Genomic DNA, 22704 nt, shown 5'->3' with positions numbered 1-22704 from the left:
CTCACTGAAGGTCTGGAGACAAAGCAGAGCAATAACTGAGCCGCCTCAGAGCAGGTTCTTGTCTGGCCTTCACAAGCTGCAGTGTGGCTGGGCTCTTCTCCCCTGGCTGCTTGTAACATTCTCTTCTTCCTCCTGTTCTGGTCTGAATTGCAATTCCTCCCCCTCCTCTGTCCTCAATGGCTGCCATCAAACGGTAGGCCCGGGCTCCCTGATTTCACCCTGGTGGGTCTCCCATTCCCTCAGCCTCTTGACCCCGTCCAAAACCCCTCTTTTATAGCAAGGCTTTGATAGTGACACACATCACCCCAAACAGGTTCCTAACTCTCAGAGTGAAACATGAGTCTTTGATTTCTAATTCCTCACTTTCCTCTGTTCACTTTTCTTTCCCCATTTCTGGGGCGCGGAGCCCTTGGGTTTATATCAAGCTAATCTCTATAGACCCATCCTGGGGGCATCAGTTCCTTTGTGAGCAAAATGGGAGCTCTTTGATCTAGCATCTCCTCTTTCAACATCTAACCCAGAGCCCAGAAAAAGGTTTAAAAATATACTTGTAAGATTCTTCACTTTAGTTTAGCTTGTGATAGAGAAAAGTAGGAAAGAATTTAGCCGTTCATTAATACAGAAATAAATACCTAGATTATGGCCTGTAATACAATAAAGTACTATGCAACTATTAAAACAATGAAGAATCTCTATTTGTGCTTATCTTGAATGACTCTAACAATTTATTATAAATTGAAAAAGCACTTTCTGAATCAAAAGGTAGAACATGATAAAAAAACATGCGCCTCTCTTTCTGAATGTACAGATATCTTGATAAACATAAGAAATAGTCAGAAAGGGAGGCCTCCAGTCTGTTTCTGGATGGTGGAGTGGGAGATTTGTGTTTTAATATCTTACTTTATATTATTTATCATGGAGGTCATTTGGTCATGGAATTATGAATGTCTCTTAAAATATTTTTTAAGTAGAAACATTTACAGATACAGTACAATGGACTATATGAAGCCAATGGACACAAAATAAGGGATCAGGTTAAATAATCTCTAGATCCTTTCAAATTTTATTATTCTGAGAGTATGTACTTATATGTAAGGAACAAATAAAACTTTTAAAATATAAAGCACTTGAAATAATTTTTTGAATACATTAAGCACACCATATGTAACTCTTATCCAAAAATTTAATTGTATTATCACTGTATCCTGTTGCTTTCTTATATTCTTTTTATATTGTTATGTTTAAAGGTGCTCAGTAATTTAAAATTATTACTGAAATTAAGTTTTTTCCCTAAAAACTTTAATAATTTACTAAATAATTAAATGTACGCATATGTAAATCCTTTGTAGTACTAGTTGAGCACATATATAGTACTTAACATTCTTTATTTAACCAGAAAATTAACCACAACATTTCTGTGATCAAGGTAGGGCTCAGGTAAGAAAAGAGACATCTCCTAGCCCTCGGGCCATAGAGCTATAGTGTTCTCCTGATGTTTTCACTGTCTGAAGGCTGGAGCTTTGGGACCCTTGCCTTCTTGCTCATTTCCTCTTGTCCCACCCAGGACCACTGTGTTTAATGGATGAGTAAATGGGCATAAGGAGAGCGGTAAGAGTAGTATTTCAGGACTATATCTATCAGTAAAGTCACTGACTCTCTATTGTAAGTCTTTATCACATTCTCTGGCCACCAGACTGTCCAGCCTTGACCCAACATGTACCTATGCAACCCTAGGTATAGCATTCTGGCACATCCTGTTGAACCCAGTCTTCCAGTATATTAAAAGAAAAACAACACAACAAAACTAGATTTGGCCCTTTAAGAAACTGAATTAGCTCTTTCAGATCAAGACAAGAGTCTACTTATTCTGCGGAAGCAGTAACTCAGTTATAGTTGTCCTGGTGGCCTAAAAAAGTCAGCGCCGCTTCCAGAGGTGCCTGATTTACTCCCTGGACATAATTTATGTCCTGGGAAAGTCTGATTTGGTGAGTCTTTGTTCTGTGAAGCTCAGAAGCAGGTCAAACATTGAGAATTCAGCATGTGACCTTGAAATTTGTGGCAAAGATGCAACACCATTCAAAATGGAAATAATAAAGCCTCCACATTCTGGAAGATTTTTTTTTATGCATTTTTCTTCTTGTTCAATTTTGCAACCCTTGATCTAGGGAAGAGTTTCTCTAACATAAGGCTGCTGCCAGCATAACAATTCATTCCCACAACATGTAATGTAACTCAATCGCCCTGGGACAGTTGCTGAAGAAAGAACTGATAGCAACAACCCACACTACTAGAGCAAGGTCTCTTTCCCTTCATTCAATCTCTTGTCATGTTTGTTTTCAATCTGTCCAGGGGATGTTAGAGATTTGGAGCGAAATGTGTAGCTTCACTCAATAGGGAATGGTCTCATTCTTACCTTGCCAAAAATGACTAATAAAGTACAAACCCGGAGAAGATGAGAAGGTTGTATTTTGTCACCAGGGAGTCCTCCCTCTCAGATGCCCCTTCCCAATCTTCTCTACTATTCTGCCCTTCCCTCTTTAGCCTTGATTTTAGTGTTGGGGGTTTTTGTTACTTAATAAATGGTGGCTTTTGAATCAGGCATTATAGGAAAGCATTAAAAAAAAAAAAGAACATGAGGTCCCTGCTCTCAAAATGCCTATAACCAAAGGGCTCCATATCCTGTAATCATTTTTGTTTCCTTTCTGTCCCCCACTGGGGGACAGTGAGATGATCACATTTTATTTCTAATCAGGAAAATGTAGATTAGCTTGGGACCTTTAAAAAATATTAATTAGTAGCAGCCATGTTTGAATTGGGCAGATTCTCATATGACTTTGGGACCAAGATCTTGAGTAACAGGGAATTTTGACCAGCATGTTCAACAAAGGGGAACTGGTAACTTTTATTTAAAAGCTAGAAAGCCTTAATTTATGTATCTCTTGGTTTTGTCACCAGGCTGACTGCAGACAAAGTGGATTTCTAAGCCAGATGGTTCTCCATTTGAGGCAGTCAACAGTATTTGGCAATCTGAACTTTCCATAACTCCAGTGACAAGCTGGGATGCTCTAGCCAGGAAGCTGAGATACTGAGATCCAGAACATACAGGACCAGCAGATGCTGAACAGGGCTGAGGATGTGGTTTCCAGCCCAACTACCTCAGGAGTCCATCAGGCACAGTATGCCTATTTCTTGCTCTGTAGGCTGGAGAATGTGTGTAAGTGAACATTTTCTTTATTTTTTCCCCATAGCTGGGGTGCATTTGGACACTCTCTACCAGGTTGCAAAAAGTATTATTTTCTGTCTCCCAGAAAAATCAAGGAAAGAACCATGTAACTCTTCGATTCCCTCATGGACCCTGGTATATAGTAGGCGCTTAAAAATATACTTGTTGATTAAATCAGTAATCTATCAAGTAAAATTTTCATAGTTCCAAGATAGTCACCCTCTCCTTTGGATGAGCAGAAAATCAGTCTCCATTTATTTTAATCCTTTGCATACCCTTTCATACTGACACTTGCTGCCTAGCGACCATGCTTTGAATTAGTGAGGACACCGATGAAGAGATGGATAATGGCACATTAGGTTTGTTGAATATTGCAAACTTCTTTGAGTTCAGAAAAACCCAGAGCATGTTTTGCAAAGCACTTTCCCCTCGATGTTTTAAGAGCATGTGGACTCAGATGGAAATTTAATTTGCATGTTCATTTACACATAACTCATCAAAACATTTTAAACAGAACTTTGAAGTCTGTAGAGCTTTTTCAATCCATTTTATGGAAACTTTTCAAGCATTTTTTGAGGTTTTCATAGAAAGCTGTGTTTGGCCAAGACCAAATATATTGGATACTGGACCTTCTCATCCCTACTGAATATTTTGTATTGATCCACATTTTATACCCTATATTCATATGAGTTTTGTTCTTGTGCCAAACCATTTCTTCATTTCCAAATTGATGCTGTTCTCTAAACTTTATGAAGAGAGGGACATACAGTTGGAATCGGAAAGGAACAAAAACATGGTTAGACTTTGATGGATAAAAGCTGGGCATAGTTATTCTTTCTGGCTTTCTAATGGAAGACAAAGGTACCATGGGAAATTCTAACTGGTCAAAAGAAAAAGAAATCCATTTGGTTTGAGAATTACTAGTGTCTCTATTAGTTGGTGAATCTCAATATGCTCAGAAACACTAATTTGGTTTCATTTAGATCCATGAAATAATGACAGATTTTTTGGCAGAGAATGGCATGGTCATATTTGCATTTGTTAGGAGGTTGTTACAGCAGTGGAGGATGGAGCTGAGGGAGGCCTGATTTACGTAGTCCCTGCAGTGGTCTAGGTGAAGAGGTGGAAGGCAGGCACACAGATTTGATATGTATTTAGAAAGTCAGTTAGGAGGACTAGGGCACATTTGGATAGCGTGGGTAAATAGTGGATGACAGTGATAGAAAGTGAGGTAAGGAATACAGAAAGAAGAGCAGGTTTGGAATGAAAGAGTTGGTTAACTCAATTATAGACATGTTGGCTCTAACATGTAAATTAAGATATTGAGGTGTAAGGAGGTATTGGACTTACGATTCTGAAGCAGTGGGCAGAGTTCTGGCCTGGATAAAAGTTTGTCAATTACCAGATTATAGTTGGTTAGTCAAAGGTGAAATGTGGGTGAGCTCACTTGTGAAGGTGAGTAGATCAGGTTTGTAATTTGGGAGAGAGGAGAACTGGAGAACACAGCATAGAGTAAAGGGGTTTTCTGGGTGATCGAAGAATGGGCATGCTTGTGTAGGCTGAGGGAAAGGGTCCGTTTAGAGAATGAAGAATTGAAGAGCTAGGGTTGAGATGGGATTTCTCAGGAAACATGGTAGAAACAGGATGGAGGGCCAAGATTAGGTGGAATTTTGACATCTAGGAGAGAGAGTTCTTCCTCCGAGACCAGACTGAAAGCTTCTATTCTGAAATATATGATAGCATATATTTCTCAACTTTGTCCTGTTCTCTAAGTTGTAATGTCAATATTTTGGGGGAGCTCTCTGGCCCGGCCCAGTTCCATGCTTATTGTTGGCTCTCATGCTTTGCCAATGATGTGGAGGGTTATGTGTGGTCCAGGTAGGATCAAGAGTCTATCCCTAGACCAGTCACTGTGCCTGTAGGACCTGTAAGACTATTTTCAGAATAAAAACATTGTGTAGTTTGGTGGGTAATGAGTAGAAAACTATTTAAAAACATTCAGTAGATAAGATGTAAAGCAGGTAACTCTAATGAAGTTGTCTTAGTGAGGTTGCCTCAAGAGTTTCCTCAGACAGGGATTCAGTTTATGTGAGTGACTGAGGCGCATTTCTCAGAAAACCATTGTGAAGCAGAATAAGGAGGGGAAGGAGTCGGGCCAGGATGTGATCCTTGGTCTCATTGTGGGAAGTTTAAATCTCACTGCAGACTTGCCCTACTTTGAAGCAAAGGGGCCAGGCTTTTGCATCTTCCTATGACTCTTTGGTCAACTGCTGGGGTTGGGAGTAAGGTATGGGTGTGATGGTACTGGTGGTGGTGGAAACTTCTGAGGCTTCCTTGTGAAGTGGCTCCAGTCAGCCCAGAGCCAGTTTCTGGAGAATGTAACAGGTCTATGCCCTTAGCTCAGCACTGGCTGCAGTTGGGGGAATGGGCGCCCTGGCTGGTATGATACAGGAAAGTCACCAACAGCATCTATTGCAACACAACACAATCCTTTCTCTGTTCAAATAGAATATATCTCTGAAAGTTTAAAAAGCCAATACATCATCAAATACATACTGTTTATTATATGCAGTATATCATTTTAAATTTAACCAAAAAATTACCTCTCTACTTAGCAGCAACATGATGATCATTTATTAAACTGATAAAGTTAATGGTCTCATTTTGTCAATATTTGCTCTGCCTGGGCTATGTGCTGTTCTGACAAAAAGTCTAAGTATTAGAAGAACCTGGGCTCTGGTAAAATTGAGCAGACCAGAGCTGGGAAATCCGTCTCCAGCCTTAATTGTCTCATGATGAACAGCATCTTTTCATGTGCTTATTTGCTGTTCATAAATATTTGGCAAAGTATCTGTTTCAATCTTTTATCCATTTTTAAAATTGGTTGTTTATTTTCTATATATTGACTTTTGAGACAGATAGACAGACATACACATACATTGTACATACGCAGATTATATGTATATTTGAATTCTGATGATGTCTCCTTGCCAACTTATAAATTCCTCAGAACAAGGGAGTTCCTTGAAAACAAAAGGCACATTTTAATATGCAAGTTCGTGGCATCCAGTTGAGATTCAAGTGCTTGATGGATAGTTCTTAAGCATTTCATGATGGTAAGGACAAGTCCACATGTTGCTGTTTTTTCACACATTTGGAGACCATGCTACACAGAGTCAGATATTTTTTAATGTTAAGACTGTGCATTAACCTCATCTTATTTAAAGAATTCTGTATGCATAGCATATGTGATACACTTTGCAAAAGAAATACTTTTCAAGTTTTTAGAGAATGAAGACTGTCTTTATAGATAATTTTAAGTAACAAATAAACAATTTTAAAGAAACTAGTGACTGTGTCCCAAATGCAGAATGCGTTAGTTGGTTATATTGCCAAAGGGCAGAATCTTGGTTTCTGAAAATAACTTGAAGAAGTTCATACCAATTAGCAACCCAAACTGAACTCTCGTACAAAGCTTAATGCCATTTGGGATAAATGTCATTTGAAGAGTGAACAAGAAAAATAGATTAAACTGCTGATAGGAGCTCTGCCTTCTTCTCTGGTTGACTCAATCCCATGCAAGTTGGTAGCAGCAACTCCCATCGCTGTGAGAAAAGATGATTTTATTGAATCAAAGGATACCACATTCAGAACTGTGGCACACAATACTAGTCTTTTTTATTTGAGCCTAGTTTCATTTTTAGATGGAATGGACAATTTCCAGTAGTCAATGGAACTGTAATGGAGTCCCTAGATCTTCTTCACTCTTCTGGTGGCTGTCAGCTAACCAAACCCAGGACTTTCGCTGCTGAACCACCCAAGATCCTTCAGTTTTGTTTTATCCTCCGACTCTGATGTTGCACAACCTGAGATCTTTCTGGTTTCAATTTTCATTCTATTTGCTTTTGTCTCATTCTCAGAGTCCAGGTGTCACATTCTACCTGAATGGCGTAGCTTCATACAGGAATTTCTTAACTCTGCTAACTATATTGTTGAATGCTTTACCCACTTTATGGAAAGGATTACTTTGTGGAAATGTTCTTATTTTCATGTTATGATTTACATATGGGAGCCTATGGTAGTTTCCCTGTTATTTAGACACTAAATTAAACCATCCGAATCTGGTAATATTCACCATCATCCCATAGCAATTCTTAGAGTGTTTTTAAGTCCCAGACACTTTTCACATGTTATCTTTAATCTTTACACAGTTTTGTAAGATAATTCTTAATCCACTCATTTTACAAATTAGGAAAACTAATTTACTCACTCTGATTACACATCCAGTAAGTCAGAGTTTATTATTGGTATTACCAGTGGCATTGCTGTTAAAACTTTGTGATAGATTTGGTAACAATAAGTTGTGAAAGCATTGCAATCTTTATCGATACATTTTGAAAAAAGTTTATGGTACTCGTGAAGAGTTAGTGTAACTGAATTTAATTACATATTTAAAAGATATGAGATGGAGACTTAGGACCTTAGGTCCCTGGAAGCTTCTACAATCTCTTGAATAATCAAATATTTTGACTTCTATTATTACCTACTAGGGGCCCGGTGCACAAAATTCGTGCACTGGGTGTGGGGGGGCGGGGGACAGGGGGGAGTGTCCCTCAGCCCAGCCTGCCCCCTCTCACATACTGGGAGCCCTCAGGCGTTGACCCCCATCACCCTCCAATCACAGGATCGGCCCCTTGCCCAGGCCTGACGCCTCTGGCTGAGGCGTCCGGCCCGGGCAGCGGGGACCTGCAGCTGCAGCGGCCCCACGATCGTGGGCTTCGCTTTAGGCCCAGGCAAGGGGCCCCTAGCTCCCGGGACTGCCAGCTTCGACCGTGCCCAGCTCCCATCGCTGGCTCCACCCCTACTTCCTGCTATCACTGGCCAGGGCGGCAAAGGCACCTGATTCTCCGATCATGGCTGGGGGGCAGGGCAAAGGCGGCCCCAGGGCCGCCTTTGCCCTGCCCCCCAGCTCTTAGCTCCCCCCTGGGTTTCCAATCACTGTCAGTGGCAGGGGGCTTCTTCCTGCTTTCCCTTTCGCCTCCCTGCATTGTGCCTACATATGCAAATTAACTGCCATCTTGTTGGCAGTTAACTGCCAATCTTAGTTGGCAGTTAATTTGCATATAGCCCTGATTAGCCAATGAAAAGGGTAGCTCGTATGCCAATTACCATTTTTCTCTTTTATTAGTGTTGATTTTTCTACTTTGAAAAGGAGACAAAGATTACTTGTATACATGTATCAGTATATATGGACTTCCAAAGTTTGTTACTTTGGATCTTTCTGGGTTGAATAAGGATTCCTTTTATTAAAAAAAATTGATTTAAAATATTTGCTAGTTTACACATTTCAAGAGCATATATGAGTATTGGAAAATGACTGTTTACAAGGTTTATTGTCACCCCATTCAGATGCAAATAAAGAGGGCAGCTTCCTAAAACTGAAGGTAATTATCCAGGGAAGTGTGTTTCAGAACTAGTGAACGAACAAGCTGTTAGAATGTAGACATTGTTTGTGGGAGCTGGCAAGGTCAAATTAGTTGGAAATTAATATCCTACAAAATTTATCAATTCTTCTTACATATAGAAATGAAAAAAAATAATATTATGTTACTGGATTTTGATAACAGTGGATGAAGGCAATACTGAGAAATGTATTTTGAAATCTTATATCCTGATGATATTTTTAATATTTCTTCCTGGCACTTACTAATTTTGAATGATTTTTTTAATTTAAGTTATTTGTTGCCTAATGGTCAGCTCCCTCACTCGATTGCAAGCTTCTTGATGGCCCAGAGCACATCTGCTTTGCTCACCATCATATCTGCCTGGCGTGATTTCTGGCATATAGTAGTTGTTAAATAATTGTTAGATAAGTGAGCACATTTTTGTTCTTCTGGGACTATAGTCTGAGGAGGAGGCTAGCTGGACACAACACCTATATGCCTCTGAGCCTCACAAGGGGGAAGAGGATAGAGCTGGTGGCTTCTGTTCTCCTGGGATTTCCAAGTCCTTCCCATTCTTGCCAGCAAGTGGAAGAAGGAGGACGGGGTAAAGCAGTGTCCATGCTATGGTCAGAATGAGAAATGCGATTTTCAGGTTCTCAGAGAAAAGGGGAACTCAGGGTTAGGGGTCTCTGTCTCAAGCCCAGCCAGCCTTGATAGGAGAGGGCTATGAGCTTCCTCTATTGTTAACTCCTGTGGGGCCACTTAGCTTCTGCTGCCTTCCTATCTAGCCAGGGTGGGCCTGGGTCGGCTGTTAGGGATCCCTTTTCACTCCCTTTAATACAGAGGAAACAGAGTTCTAAGTTGAACATGGAAATCAGTGGAGAAGTGGGCTTCACATATAAACTTTTAATAGCTATCTTAGGTGAAACATTGAGTGCATTTTCTATATATTGAGAGACCGTTGGTTAGCAACAGGAAACCAACTTGAATAATAATTTGGCTCAATAAAAGGAGGATATGTGAAAAGTAGCTTTAGCATCCAGTGTAGAAAACTGGAGAGAGAGAGAGAGAGAGACTGTTGTAAATAGGCTCTTGTTCTGTATTTATGTTTTAGAGGACATGATTAATTCTTATATAATGAACAAAATAATAAAATAAACTAAACGTGCTATATAAAAAACTGGGGCTTCCCCCAACCCCAAACAAATATTTAGGTAAAATACCTAGGTAGGTAAAAGCTTTAATCCCAATAAAGTTCTGGCAGCAGTAATATCATGCACAAAACTCAGCATGTGCTGTCATTTTTAAGTGATTTCATTATTAAAGGCCTTTGGAGTGTGTCAGGAAAAGAGGAGATCTACAAGCACAGAGAAAGCAGTCCATTCTCTCTTTGGGTATCACTGTGCCTCCAGATCTCCGAAGTCTGAATTTGGGAAGAGTGAGAAAGAACCTGGCTGATTCCATTTGCCAGGGAGCTGCAGAGAGAAGAAAGCTGACCCCGGAGGCCTGAAGTTCTGAAGAAAGGACTTCAGGACTCTAATGGTTCCCTCATGAGACTTTTGTTGTGCAGTCCCTCTCTCTATTCTTCATCCAGGTTGTCATTTTTACTCTCCTGAGACCTGATTGATGATTTCAATGACTTCTCCACAATAATCCTTGGGTGCTGGTTCTGATCAGCAAACTAGATGTTTGTTTCATTTTTCAGATAGTCCCTTGATTGGTTCCTGATTCCCAGTCTCCATAGTTTGCATTTTTCCCTTAAAAGAACAGCATTTGCCATATGCCATATCAATCCTGTAATTGATCCAAGTCCTTTTATAGTGGATTATACTGTTGAAAGCAATGATGGTGTCATTTGCTCTCTTAAATTAAAAAAATTTTATTCTCTGTTTCCCCTGTGTGTTTGTACTCCAATGCAGCTAAAAACCTTGCATTTGTGGTGCCACAAATGAGCGCACCGGCTGAATGAATAGATACGCACTTATATCCATGAATTGTCTTTATGTGAAAATTCAGTGGCCCACATTCAATAGTCACACATTCTAATTTTCCAAAGTAGAAGGTTTATAGACCTAATAGTTGACAATTTCAATCCTTTATATGGACTTCTTTGCGATGCTGTTTAAAAGTGTGTTCTATTTGGGTGTAAGTTTCCAAAACTAAGCCATTGCCATAAACATTTTTAATTAAGTGCAATTAAATCAGTACAATTATTGCCTTTTTATACTTAGAGTAGAATCTAGGTCCCATTGATGGAGATTGGTATAGAATCAGAATTTCATAAAAAGAAGGAATTTTTGAGCATCTAGTTTTATATTCTTGTTTTTCAAAGAAATTAAGCATCTTGTTATTTCTCAGTCTTTCTTAGAATGGAGAATATATTTGTTAGCATCAGAGCTGAAACTAGACCTAATTCTTCAGACTCTCAGTTATTACGCTACTTCACTAACTAAACATATAAATGGATTCTTTAGGTAAGCATGTTATTATTATTCTGTATAAGCAGAGGAATGGAGAAGCAAATGAGCATAGATGAGTGTTTAAATAGAGAAGCAAGGAGGTAGATAACTATATTGCTTCCATTTAAAAATATTTTTATTGATTTCAGAGACAGAGAGAATGAGAGATAGAAGCATCAATGATGAGAGGAATCACTGATTGGCTTCCTCCTGCATGCCCCACACTGGGGATCAAGCTCACAACCTGGGCATGTGCCCTGATTGAGAATCAAACCATGACCTCCTGGTTTATAGGTTGATGCTCAACCACTGAGCCACGCTGACCAGGCTTTTTAAAAGATAAATAAAGTTTATTTTTAAACTTATTTAAGGTGATCATCTTGACTATGTTTGGAAAATTGAATGATTAAAGATCATGCAACATTACCTAGGTTTGCATATCTAAGCTTAAGTCCATCCTCAAGTTGAAATGCTGTTATTTTCCCTGAAAGTATACTGATGTTTAACAAATTTTTAACAATTCATTTTCTGATGTTGATTTAAGAGGAAGCGGAACTGAACTTTTACTGAAAAGGAACCACTTTTCTAAGAATAATTTTTTGCCTAATAATAAAAATAATAGTATTGATATGGAGGAAAATTGTTATACAAAGAAGACATGACTCTCTAGCCTGGCTGGTGTTGCTCAGTGGTTGAGCATTGACCCATAAACTAAGAGGTCACTGGTTTGATTCCTGATCAGGGCACATGCCCAGGTTGCAGGCTTGATCCCCAGTAGGGGGCATGCAGGAGGCAGCTGATCAATGATTGTCTCTCATCGTTGATGTTTCTCTTTCTCTCCCTCTCCCTTCCTCTCTCTGAAAAAAAAACCACAACAAAACATATTATTAAAAAAAAAAAAAGACATGACTCTCTTGACACCCAATAGTCCTCCAGCTATAGGTTTAAATGCAACTCTCACCACTTATCTAAGCACCAGCTGAATTTTGCGTTGAGACTTCAAACCACTCTGAATCTTCTCCTCCAACACTGTCCTCCACATATTCTTGCCTTTCTTTCAGCCTGTCTTCTGTCCCCATGCACTGGAAGCTCACCAACCTCACCTGTCATGTTCAGGGATAGCAGTTATCAGGCGCAAAACACCAGGCTTTCCCTTTTATCCACGTGAACACAAGATGACATGAACAAGAGATGTTTGCAGACATAGCATCCAGGGCTAAGTCAGCTGAACCTTCCAAGTGGTTGCCTTGGGTTGATTTTATGTCTATGAGCACATGTTGTTGTTATTGTTGTTTTAAGTAAACATAAAATAGTAAAACTAGGTTTCAGTGCATTAAGTAGATAAATTGGGAAAATATTTTTAACCAAATAATTATGCCTCATTTAGGTCTCATGAGCTGTTGCTATTTGACACAGCAGCTGCAGTTTTAAGTAATGGCCAAGTGGGAGCTATATGCACTTTCCATGGTAGGAGTTGATTTTATAGACTGACCTATTGCTTTAAACAACACATTAGCCAATCCTTTCTTTGATGGAAAAAATATGTACATAAAATCCTTTTAAAACCCCTATGGAGTATGTGTGAATGTGGTGGGGTAGAAGTGGTGAGTACAAGGTGCTATATATATGTTTGTGTTTAGTGGATGGGTTAACAGGGGCAAGGAAAGGCCTTATTATATAGACAATCTGTATTGTAACAAGAGTATTGAGTATCCCTATGATTAAATTCAATGGATTTCAAATAAATTTATGTTAAAACGAGGCTTTTAAAAACATGTTTTAACATAATTTTTTTAAAAAGCTGAGTTGACTTAAAAACTGTCGCAACTAGTACAGTTGTCAGATATAATACTATAGAACACCTAGTTAAATTTGAATTTCAGATGAACAGCAAGTCTTAGCATAAATTTCTCCCAAATATTGCGGGGCACATACTTACACTAAAAATTTATCACTGTTTAGCTGAAATTCAGATTTTACTGGGTGTCGTGAATTTGTATTTGCTAAATCTGGTAACCGAACAACTAAGCAAATGTTGGCAAGTCATTCCTTCAGAATCCTTTAGTACAACATAGCTTGAATGTGGCATTTAAAAGTTAAGGAAGCTGTCTCAGCAACATTTGAGAAAGTTACGATCTGCTAGTGTGTCATCAGCAAAAACTCATGTGCCTGGTTTTTGCCTCTTTCTTGTTTTATGGTATTAAATAATATCACTCTAAAACTCTTGCCATTATATGAATTTACTCTGAGGGAGGACACCACATTTGAGCTATTCCCTTATCCTTGAAGACAAAAGCTTTGAAAAATTAGGACCATGTTTGAGTCCTAGATATAGAAAGCATGCTTTCCAGCAAAATGCAATGTATTGTTTCAAGCTGATTCCTGCCCCCTCCCCTCCCTTTTTTTTTTTTCCTTGGGAGAAAAGTACAGCATCTTAAACTAAAGCACACTTCAGCCGTCCCTGGGCTGGCTGGCTTGCTTGGTGCCAGCAGCCACAACACAGGGCTTTCATCTGGGCTTCAAAGTGTGGTGGAGGGAGAATGGGGGAGGGGAGTGGGGAGGAAAGGGAGGGCAAGTTGAATGCAAAAAGGGAAACAAACAAACAAAAAGGAAACATGGGATGGACTGGGTAGAAGGAGAAGTCCCCTGTCTTTCAAGTATCACATCCAGTGGCCAGGACTGCAAGACGCAAAGCCTTCCCCGTTTCCCCCTGTCCTGCATTTTTTTGTTGCTGCCACTTCCCATGCTGGGAAGATTGTTGTCATCCCTCACATATTTTATCCACAGAAAAGGCTGCCCTGCCCTGGGCTTGGTGATTGAGGCTGTGCCCCTGGTCTGCCACTCTATCAGTGGTTCCCAAGGCTGTCTAGCCTGGGAAAAGCTGCATGGACACGTTCCAAAATCAGCATTACATGCATCATTGTTCTTACTCTCCCTGATTAGAGTGCACACAATGAAAACAACAGCAGCAGCCTCGTTCTCTAGCCCTGCTCCCAGCATCAGGCAGTTCTTCGTCTGTTTTTCTTTCTCTGGGTCTTCCTACCCGTTAACTGCTTCAGCGCTGGGGAAGTCCCAGACCTGACAGCAACTGCCCTGCCTGTCACTCTGGGCCTCTAGGGGGTCACCCCAGCTCAGGGGCAGCGGGGAAGCAGGCAGCCTGCCCTTCTCCGAAAATCTAGGCAGAGTAACTGAGTGAAAAGTCGTAGGCTGTGTGTGTGGTGCTGGGTTGGCTGTGGGCGTGCACAGCCTTGAGGTTGGTTAGGCCCTCTGAGTTTCTCATATGTTACCTGGGGAAGAGATGTAAAGAGGTGGGGGTCCTGGTGTTTTAACTCTTAAAGCCACAAAAATCGACCTGCTTGAAACCTGTTGGGTTTGGTTGTTGAGACTGAATTATCCACATGAAACTCTTCTCAACCTTCTTTGGAACTTTTGAATAAAATCTTCCTAAACATTTGCAAGTGTGTAGGGATATAGTGGACGGGGAATGACAGTTTTTACTTTAAACGCTCCAGGGCAAATATAAGTGCTATTACAATAAATATAAAAATGAAAATTCTGTTTTTATAAAAAAGGAAAGGAAAAGACTTCCAAAGCCAATCATGACTCCTTTATTTAAAATAGGGGTGGGGAACCGTTTTTCAGCCAAGGGCCATTTGGATATTTATAACATCATTCACAGGCCACACACAATTACCAACTTAAAAATTAGCCTGCTATCTTTGGTCAAAATTTTAATTAACTCACCTCTAATGCCTAGGCAGGGTGAGACCAAATGATTTCGTGGGCCTTATATAGCCCTTGGGCCAGCTGTCCCCCACCCCTGATTTAAAACAATGGAGGATACATGACATTCCAGTATAAGTGAAGAATTTTGGATGGCCTTGTGCATTATACTGTAACAGAATTGACCTGATTTTTCTTTAAGGGTGTGAGCGGCTGAGGGTGAAGCATGTGTCAGTACATTCAACATTATAGCCCCAGCTCTTCCTGGGCTGCACACATATCGTTAGTCTGGAGAACTCTCCTTCACACCTGGAGTCACAGCTCTAGTGGAGAGGGACTTTAATACAGATGTAGAGACAAACATCATCTGCTGTGTTTTCTGGTGTCTCCTCTTGAGACAAAACATTATATACACACGTACGGCCTGGATGGGGACATTGGTCATGAATTTGCCTTTAGGCCAGTAGGAAAGATGAAAGACTGAGGTTTACCTTTGAATACTGTCCTTGACTTTTAAGTACTTTTAGGACATGAAACAAATAGAGAATGACCCTAAGTATTGTAAGCTCTTAGAAATGTAAGCTCTTATGTTGTTGTGCAAAGGTCTCCTGGTTGAGACTGGATGTGGCTGTCCTGTTACTTGAATAAAGATCCATAAGACTGCTATTAGAAAACCACTGTTATTCATCCATCTCTATAAATGGAGAGGATTTCTTCCTCTTCCTTCGTTTCCTCCCACTTCCTCTCCTTCTTCCAGATACACGACACAGCTGTAAGGAACATAATACTATTAGCCAATTTCTGATAAATGGCATTTTGTGGTCCATACATCACATCATCTTTCCAGAAGTTGATTCCTTCTCTGTTGTTTAATTGGTCAATGGTTTGTCTCCCTGCCACTACCTATACAAACTCTCTAGTGTCTCATAAACAAACAAACAAAAACTCCAAATCAAAAACAACAAAAACGGAATTGACTCACTTGGCCAAGACCTGATTGTTCTTACCAATCATAAAAATCCCACAATGAGAATTGAGATAGTAAGTTATTGGATGATGCTTGAGACAAGAGTAGGCCCAACATGTCTAAGAGAAGCTGGGGTTGGTTCTGGTTTCCAAGGCCATAACTGTTCCTTCTATAAGGAAAACTTATTTCTTTGGACTCAGGGGATAGCTATGGAAGAGATACAATGACATGTCATTATATAGCTCTTAGCTTTACTCCCCAGATCTCTGAATATAATTTTTTGCTGGAATGAATTAGACTATTTACATTATTACATTATATCACTAGAATTTCATTCCTAGAAATAGAACTGCTTGCTGGCACTCATATTAATATCTCAAGTCTGCTCTTCTTAAATACATGCATATATAAGTAACTCCTAAGCAGAGGTCCTCCTTACCCATAACCTCAGCTTATCTTGAATGATTCTCACCAGATATGAGTTGTTAAAGTCACTAATGGGGCAGAATGCAAGCAAGAACATAGGACTTGGAGCCGGAAGTCCTGTAATTTGACTTTGGTTCCATTACTTGGTAACTTTGAAACAATCAACCGATGTCTTACTATTCCCTCATCCCAGAACTGATGTGAAGGTTAAAGGAGATAATGGACAAAAATATTTATAAAGTATACACAAATTTTAGTTGCTAAAGTCTTTTCATTTTGTGAAAACTGTGAAAATGAGATTTATTATTAAACGGGTTTATAGTGGGTAATGCTTATGGAGTTTTATTTATATATATTTTTACTGTAGCTCTGCATTAGTTATTATCTTTGAGCTATTTAAGGGGCACTTTACCACACACACAGGTACACACACACAAAATACTTAAATCTTAACAATATCTGTATTTGTTCCCTAAGGGCTGCCATAAAAATACTATGAACAGGTAGTTTAAAACAACAGATTATAATTATCTCATAGTTGTTGAGATCGGGATTCTGAAATCAAGGTATTGGCAGGATTGTGCTCCGTCTGAGATCCTGGGTAAATCTTCCTCGCCTCTTCCTAACTTCTGGTGATGCCAGCGATCCTTGGCCTTCTTTGGCTTGTGCTGAATAACTTCAGTCTCTGCTCCCATCTCCACATGGCACTCTCCCCTTGTCTCGGTGTCTTCCCAGGGCTATCTCCTTTTTCTTGTAAGGCACCAGTTATATTGGATTAGGGCCCACCCTAATGACCTCACTTTGATTGCATTTGCAAAGACTATTTCCAAATAAGGCCACATTCATAGGTGTTGGGAGGAGTTAGGACTTCAACATATCTTTTTTGGGGGACACAATTCAACTGATAATATTACCCTACAAAATCACCCACTGTCTCATTGGCTGGGGACCTAGCTGCCAGGCTGAAATTTGCCATTTAATTAGCCAACTAACTTGTAGGTAAAACAAGGGATTTAGAATAGACCTTTCAGGATATTTTTAAATTTTTTATCATGTTTTATTATTTTAGTACTCTTCTATTAGTAATTCTTTCTAAGACCATGATGGTTCTCTTTACTCACCAACAAATCCATGTACACCAAAGTCCAGTCTGCCTGCAGAAAGAATGGGTGAGCCACTGCAGTTTCTGCGAGCCCATCAAGCAGAATTATTTCATCGTCAGCTTCATCACCCCAAGTCCTCACACTCTCTCACTGAACTGGTACAATCTTCTCAGCTGCTTCAAGTCTCCTCCAGCAGGGGCTGCCGGAGTGAGCTTTTAGAAAACACACCTGACCATCTCACACCCTGTATAACATTCTGTAAGAGCTCCCCATGTGTGCTGTCTTGGGTAGGGTTCCTAGTTTGGCACCAGGGGTCTATAAGCAGGAACTGCTTACCCAGACGCGTCTGCTCAAGGTTTACCCTCAATAAATCTGATCTCATTTTTCTCCCACCATGTTTCACATTTTTATTCTTTGGTGTATTATGTCCCCTCTGTCTGTTAGGCCTTTCTCCTTTCTTTCCTGCCTAGAGAATTTTTATTTGTCCAACGAAGTCCAATTCAAATGGCATCACCTTCAGGAAGAAATACTACTCTAGTCAGAAATAACCATTCTTTTTCCATATCACCGTTTAGTTTATATTCCTATTTTTGCACCTATCACTGCATTATAACAGTGGGGTGTGTGTGTGTGTGTGTGTGTGTGTGTGTGTGTGTGTGTCCACACTAGATAGGATGTTGCTTAAGGGTTGGGGTGATGTCTCTGTCTTTGAGTAAGAACCTGTACCTTCATTATTTTCAGATGTCAAAGTACCAACCTAGTTGGTGCTTAAAGACATTTTATTAAATTGAATTAAATAAACAGTTCTTGACAGTTCTGAAACCAGCAGTCAGGGTCAAGTGTGTTTTTGTTGTTTTTTTTTAAATGTGGGTTGCTTTTGAATTAATACAACAGTAGGACGTGCTTTGGCACAGCTGTCTGGCATACCTGGGTTACGTTCTAGCGCAAACAGCTGCGTTGCTGTAACTTGCTGTAAAACACCCACTTCACACGGGGCCTGCGGGGCCCCTGGAAGGCAGCCAGGCCCAGGGCTGGCAGTTACCTGAAAACACTTGGGTTAAATTTCTATTACCATGGCAGTTAGGCAGCCCCTTGTAATTATTCCTGTCCACTGGCAGCCTTGCCTTACAGGACATATTCTGATAGGGCTGGACTCCCAGAGAGGCAGGCCTGGCTTACCTTAGATATTGCCCCACTGAGAGCGGCTCCCAGTTGCCTGAGAGCTGCCCTTCGATGAGCCCAAGTCCGTGTTACAGGACTGCAAGTTGTAAACTATCAACCACATTAACAGACATGGTGACCAACCCGGGGAAGAGAAGTCTAGTTGGTGTGCTCACTTCTATTCTCCTGTTAAACTGGCCCCTTTCTAATCCTGCTGTGGAACTCTGGGAAGTGAAAGCTCAAGCTCTTATTAAGAGCTAGGCTGGGCCAGGGAAAAAGAAAGGGAAAGGGTAGAGCCTTGGACACTGCTAGGAATGATGGACGAGGAGGCACATGTGCCTCAGGGAGGATGGCAGTGATGCCAGAGTTGGAAGAGGCTGGGATGAGTGCTGAGCCTCAGCGTGGCTTTAAATTGTACGTGAATCTGGACAGTCTCCTTGTTTATATCCGCCATTCTCTGGGTAGGTGGAAACATACAATTATCAATGCTCTTTTCTTTTTTTTTTTTGGTCAATATGAACATCCAAACCCCTACTTCCACAATAGTGCTTTCAAATACCACTAATCGGTGATAAGGGCTACAGCCTGTGTTTGTGTTTGTCTTGATTCCAAAATTAGACTGAAGCTTTCTGGGAACAGGACCCATATCTCATGCATCTCTGTTGTGCCTAATAGATTTTCTTACTCCTGATCACAGCCCAAAACTTTTGAATTTGGAGAATCTTGAGCATAAATGTAGCAGATGTGAGCCTCCATAATCTAGGGAGATAAATCTCTTCAGAAGGGGCTGAGTAACAGTGGTGATCTGGGAGGAGAGTCCTAATTTGGTGAGTAAAGGAGCACCTATGGCTTTATCCCATTACTGCCTTTGGCAATGAAAATCCAGGAATACACAATCTTTAGAAGCATTATTAGAAATAACTAGGCTCTGGAAAAAAATAATGAATCACGGTGGATAAATGGATTGTTAAGAGCTATATGTTACCACAGAACTCAGGACTTACTTTATTTTAGATGTCTCAACTTGGTAAGTACATGGATTCTATACGAATTCTTATAATGGCCTACTAAGTGTGAGGCACGATGCCAGACGTTATTATAAAGGGTTAAGAGAATCAGCATAGTTTTGATAGCCTGTTTCTAAAAGTTTTCTGTAAGGGAATGTAATACTACAGGAAGGAACATCACCTCAAACAGGCCTCAAATCACTCAGCAAGGAGTGCTCCTCCGGTGGGCAGCATGGCCCTCTGTCCACGACTGGTTCCCCAATGATGTTTGTTAACTAACAAAGCTGACAAGATACAACAAGTTCATGGTATCTACAAGTCATTTCCCTCCTGTTGCAAAATGCCAGTGACGTCTGACTGCCTGTCACACACAGCAAATTGTTCCGGTACTCCATCATGTTCGGAAGCTTGCCTATCATAAAGGCCTTTGAGTCCATCCCATGAAATGTCAAAAGTATTATAAATATTAGTGATGGGCCAACCTTAGACGCGCTGGAGGTTTAGTCTGGGAAAAGATCCAAGATTTTGTAAGCTTATATAAACACTTTTGATCTTGAAAAATTGGTCTGCAAATCTTGCAAGAACAGGTTCTCTCCCAGGATTTACAGTATGATTTGGGGTTAGTGTACCTTATGTGGTTATTTTGGGGGGGGAAAATTTTGCTATTCTTTTTTATTTTTAGCATTCTGATAAAAATGCACCAAGATACGTGTGCTATATAACAAAAACAGACTGATTTTATTTTGCAGAAAAGTCATTTTATCTCTGAAAATAGGCAAGAAAGTATTCACTAATCCTTATGTTACTAAAATTAATTTAATATATCCAATGAATTATAATACACCTTTATATTTAGAAAAAATAAATAAATTGAGAGTCTCATGATAATATAAACAGGTGTGAACTGATATTAAAGCTAAAATACTTTGTTAGCACTTTTCATATTGCATTTAATCATACTTAGTTGATTATATGTACAACATAGTCTATAATATTCAAACATAATATGGGTATATAAAGAGTGCATCTACTCTAACACATCACTGAGATTTTATTTCTCAAGCCCCATTTTATGTAAACCATGGAAATGTGATTCTTAGCAGAAGATTCTACTTGAGTTCAGCTCCAAAGCTGGTATTGTCTAGTGGAGGGGAGGGTATTGTGCAAAATTTCTCCAATTGTGATCTTTGGTACATATATAAGTATAACAGGAATAGTATTCTATGATAATAACTTTTACAACTGTAGTCTAAACAAATTTCTTTACTGTAGAACTTTTCAGAACCTTTAAATGCATATTGTTCAGTTAGATTTTTTATTATTTTTAAATATATTTTATTGATTTTTTACAGAGAGGAAGGGAGAGAGATAGAGAGTTAGAAACATCGATGAGAGAGAAACATCGACCAGCTGCCTCCTGCACACTCCCCACTGGGGATGTGCCCGCAACCCAGGTACATGCCCTTGACCGGAATCGAACCTGGGACCTTTCAGTCCGCAGGCCGACGCTCTATCCACTGAGCCAAACCGGTTTCGGCCAGTTAGATTTTTTAGATGGAGGATCATCATGAGAGACTAGATATTCATGAACCAAATTTGGGTTATGTGAAAAGTGCATTATAATTGGGGTAAGAAAAGACAGATTCACTACCTGAATCTGCCATTTCTTCAAATGTGACTTTCAGAAAGCCACTGACTCTAAACAAGTATAGTGGGATGGAAGCTCTTTAGTGTTGTTTCTTTAGCATTGTATACTAGGTTTCCGTACTAGGGCTATTTGTACTTACTTTATCCCTTGGAGGCCTAGCATAGTGCCTTACGTTTGGTAGGTCTTTGATAAATGTTGATTAAATTGAACATATCTACTTAACTTTTAGGAATCATTAATACAGTCAACTTTTTCTAACTGTGTTCCATTGAGCAAATTATTTATTCTCTCTGAACCTTGGTTTCCTTGCTTAGAAAATTTAGACATTTGACTACTGGATTTTAAGTCTTTATTATTAGTAGTAATGTTGTTAATATTCCTGTTAGTACATGGATTTTTCTTCAAATAGAACCTTACACAGAAGATCAAAAGTGGAGTTGCTCTGATTGAGTGCCTCAGGACTGTACAACCAACTCCAACCTTCCTCATCCCTGACCACCTCTCCTCATTCTGCTCCTTGCCCCTAATCTTCCCAGACAGGTATCTGAAGATCCCTCTGGCTCCCAGAGCATAATCTGAGCAATGTTGATATAGATATTCTCTGAAGGTCCTTTTAGGTCAAGCATCTTGGATTTTTCTGGGAAAGCATAGAATTTTTATTGCTGTGAAGTATGGGGAAAAATGTAATCAAACCCTTCCCTCCATAGAAAAAAATTTACCCTTTTCATTAAACACAGTCTGAAACAATGGAAATCAGACATATACAACAACTAAAAATGACAGATCCAATTTTGGCTTCAGTAACAAATTTGAAAACCAAAAAGAACAATTTTGTTTCATATGTATAAGTAATAAAAGACCTTTAAGAAATCTTTATCCTTGGGATAATCTTTATGGCCAAAATGGAAATAATTATTGTACTTTATCATGGTTTAATAGTAACTTGTCACTATAATTTATATAGCCAAGACCAGAAATATATAATTGTTTCACATAGATTTATAAAATCAAAAGTAGAAATTGATTTACTAATTATAATGTATGCCAGGATGGCTGAAAAGTTAGCTTAGTATTTCAATGAATATCTGGTGAAATGCTGGTGAAAAAATACACCTGGAAGATGAATAATTGCTGAGAAATCAATCACCAAGAAACATTTTGGTGGCATTGTTACAAGGGACCTTCGGGCCTTCTTCCTAATCCATATATTTTTAAAAAGATAAATAAGGCTAGACTCTGTGTCTGAATCAGTCTGTTGTACGAAGACAGCTCTTAGAGATATAAGGGTGTGTGTTGCTGATACTGCAATACAGAACAGACTCTCATAAAGCCAAGAGCCAGCCGCTAGCTCTTGCTAGACACATGAAAGCTGTGGGAACCATGTGTTTATAGTCTCTGCCTTTCTCCCTCCAGATGGAGTAGACTTGAGGCAAGACTGGTTGTGTCATTGAAGTAATCAACTTCATCATGCTCAGTTTTCTCTACTGCAAATGACATCAAATTTATGTTAGGAGCTTGTTGATATTAAACACAAGGGGCATAG

General features: G+C 39.6%; 1 long non-coding RNA gene across 1 annotated transcript in view; it reads left to right on the top strand.

Moving 5' to 3' along the window:
- Nucleotides 1-2961: 2961 nt before the first annotated feature.
- LOC132236430 (uncharacterized) overlaps nt 2962-22704 on the top strand; it is a 99302-nt gene continuing 79559 nt past the window's right edge. The window contains exon 1 of the long non-coding RNA XR_009453308.1: nt 2962-3214. This is a non-coding gene — a long non-coding RNA (uncharacterized LOC132236430). The remainder of the gene's footprint in view (nt 3215-22704) is intronic.

This window comes from Myotis daubentonii, chromosome 6 (genome assembly GCF_963259705.1).
Source record: "Myotis daubentonii chromosome 6, mMyoDau2.1, whole genome shotgun sequence".
Lineage (NCBI taxonomy): Eukaryota > Metazoa > Chordata > Mammalia > Chiroptera > Vespertilionidae > Myotis > Myotis daubentonii.
This window is presented reverse-complemented; position numbering and strand designations above follow the sequence as displayed.